At 35.7% G+C, this 3171-nt stretch overlaps 1 long non-coding RNA gene across 1 annotated transcript in view; it reads left to right on the top strand.

The window, feature by feature from the left end:
* Positions 1–2555: 2555 nt before the first annotated feature.
* Positions 2556–3171, top strand: part of LOC102076732 (uncharacterized) — a 2957-nt gene continuing 2341 nt past the window's right edge. Inside the window, exon 1 of the long non-coding RNA XR_002064516.2 lies at positions 2556–2647. This is a non-coding gene — a long non-coding RNA (uncharacterized LOC102076732). The remainder of the gene's footprint in view (positions 2648–3171) is intronic.

The raw sequence follows: 3171 nt of genomic DNA, 5'->3' as shown, positions 1-3171 counted from the left end.
CTTTGCTCTGTGTTGGTACAGGGCACTGAAAATGATAACAATGGGTGAATTATTAAAATTACCCACAATAATTATTTGATCTGAGCTGAGCACAAAAATCAGATAAGTCTGAGAAATCAGACAGAAACTCTGTGTAAGGCCCAGATAGCTAATAGACTATAAAAAATATGACTGTTTTTTGAATTTTTCAGCGAGGGTGGACAAGGTAAGCATCAGGCTTTCAAATGAATTCAAAGGTTGTCTTGGTCTTTGGTTGATCTCTGGTGTGGAAAATTGTTGCCACACAATCCCTCAGCATGTGCTTTGAGGATTCTGATAGTTAGTATGACTTCATTCATTTAAGCTACAATAATCATCCCTCTGTAATCAGGTTTCTGTAAGGCAGAGTAAATCGATTTGTTGATCAATTATTAACTCATGTACTAACAGAGACTTGGAAGAGAGAAACCAAATTTTTAATATTCCACCTCTCACTGTTGTACTCTTTAGTGCTGTTAAGGATCCTGTATTGTTCTTTCTTTGAGAATTTTATGTTTAAGTCAGTTTTTGCTGTTTCGCAGATTTTTTTGGTGCAATTTTGCATGCTTTCTTTTTCTTCTTGTGTTCTGCGTCCTGATTGGCTGTATACCATTGTCAATCAATCTCGTGCCGTGTCTCCTGTACAGTACAGAATGTGTTCAGCTTGTCAAATTTACATAAATCTTCGATCCTAGCAGTGTGACTCTGCAGTGCTGCACTGTGTTTGTAAGTTTTCTCCCCAGCAAACACAACAATGTCGATGAAGAGTTTTGCACCATTAAAGGCACCTGCGGGTGACTTTGGTTTCATTCTATAATACTGAACTTATTTTTCTACGAAGGTTTGAACTTTGAGAGTGTTTAAACAAGAGAGAAAAGTATGAACATGTTCATACCTGTCTGAGAAAAGTGTATAAAGTTTGTAGTGATGGTTTTACAGCCTTAGAACATCTATAATAATTGTAAAAAATAAAGTTGGCTACTTCACGGATTTCACCTATCGTGGGTTATTTTTAGAACATAACTCCCACGATAAATGAGGGAACACTGTATTCGGATGTGCTTGGGAAACGAAAGACAATTTATTGCACAAAATGACCCACATAATTTCCTTAGGGATTAATAAAGTATGCTGATTCTGATTCTGATTGCATGGCTCATTGCACCCGGCCTGGCAAGGAAAAGCTGGAGTGTTGGACTCCAGCCTGTCAGTATGGTAACTCAAACAGGCTCTCCTCTACACTGTTCTCATTTATATTTTGCTCTACAAACCCAAACATTTGAGCCTATAGGCTCAAATATATACACCTCCGTTTGGATCAATGTTCCTTAACAAGCACCTCAACCACAAGTGTTCGGTAACCATTAACAAAATTTGGCTGGATATTTAACCATTCTTCTTACCAGAATTGGTAGAGTTTGTTTAAATTGCTTGGTTTACTGGCACAGACCAAGCCTTTAATTGTAGTCCACATATATCTTATAGGGTGGAGGCTTTGGGAAGGCCATTCCAAGAAGCTTAATGTCACCTTGCTCTAATAATTCAAAACCAGTTTTGAGTGTGTTTGGAATCATTGTCCTGTTGGATCATTCAAGTGGTAGTTTCAGTCATTTTGCAAATGTGCTGTTTATAAGGTTGGGGAAATCTGTGGTAAGCTGAAACAGAAGAAGTGACAGAAGAAACATTTCTCCCACTGAAAATTAAATGTCCAGATGAACAAAATCAACCTTCTGATTTATATTTGATCTATAATTTTGACCCTTTGTGTATAGGAGAAAAGTCCAAAATAAATTCAAACTTGTGTAAAATAATTTTTGTTTTTTTTAACATTATTAAAGATGTGTGATGTACACTCTAAGAAATAAAATACTGATCTTGTTTACATTATATCTACACATTTAAGGCTATTCATCATCTCTCCCCTCCATATCTCTCTGAATTGGGTTAAGATCACCATCCCATCTCATTCAGCTGCTCTGCTCCTCGACTCTGGAATTCCCTACCTCCTGATTTAAGAAATATCACTTCCTTCTCTCTCTTTAAGTTCCAACTCAAAACTCACTTGTTCAAAATAGCTTATCCCACTTAACCTCTCCACTCTGCTATTTTAAATTTGTTTTATTCCTTATGCTTTTATGATTGTGTAAACTGCTTGCTTTTATGTTGTTTTTATTATTCTGCTGTGAACACTGTCCTTGAGTGTTCTGAAAGGCGCTTTCAAATAAAATGTATTATTATTATTATTATTATTATTATTATTATTAAGTGATATTCACACTCAAAAAAAATGAATGAGGTGGATTATTCAGTGTATATTAATTTTTTTTTTCATTTTACTTAAAATATATGTTTTTTGTTAAGTTAACATATGTTTTTCTAATCAAGTCTACGTAATTGTGTCTATTATTCTCGGTACATAATACTGTGTTACTTGATGGCATAACATTTAAGTTAATTAGGATCGATATACTTCGTATATCCACAAGGTGGCAGTAATGCAAAAACAGTTGTAATGAAACTGCGAAGAGCAACAAGGTTTCACGGCTTGGGCTTGGGCCTACTCATGCGCAAGACTTCAAATTTAACTTAAAAACGTTGTTTTGGTGCCAAGCTGCTTTTTCTTTGAGAGGTAAGACCACTTTTTTCTTTGACTATGTTGTGTAGTAACTACATGTCGAGCATGGTTATATTTTGTGATTGTCTTACAAGACATGTTATATCGTTTGCGTGCGCTTGTGCTACATTAGTTTTACTGGGTCCTGGACATGCTTAACATGTTTATTCTGTGGAATGTCTAAGAAACATTTTTATTGTTTTTTGTTTTATTAAGGGATTAGCTACAGGGGTTCATTGTCACAGTCCTGGGTCGGTGACCCAGTGTTGAGTTTCTTGTGTCTCAGAGTTTTTGTATTATGATCTTAGTTCTTTTTGTTGCCCCAGTTTATTCTATAGTCTAGTGCAGGGGTCGGCAACCCGCGGCTCCGGAGCCGCATGCGGCTCTTTAGTCCTTATACTGCGGCTCCGCGTGGTTTGGGAAAATAAAATAAAAGTATTTAGCTGAAGTGTATTTTATTTATGTTAGTTCTTTTTAACTCGTAGTTCTAAATTGGAAGATTATTGTGATATTGAAATATAAAAATAAAATTATATTCT

The sequence above is a fragment of the Oreochromis niloticus genome, linkage group LG14 (genome assembly GCF_001858045.2).
Source record: "Oreochromis niloticus isolate F11D_XX linkage group LG14, O_niloticus_UMD_NMBU, whole genome shotgun sequence".
NCBI lineage: Eukaryota > Metazoa > Chordata > Actinopteri > Cichliformes > Cichlidae > Oreochromis > Oreochromis niloticus.
The sequence above is the reverse complement of the archived record's forward strand: the minus strand, read 5'-3'. Positions and strand labels throughout refer to the sequence as shown.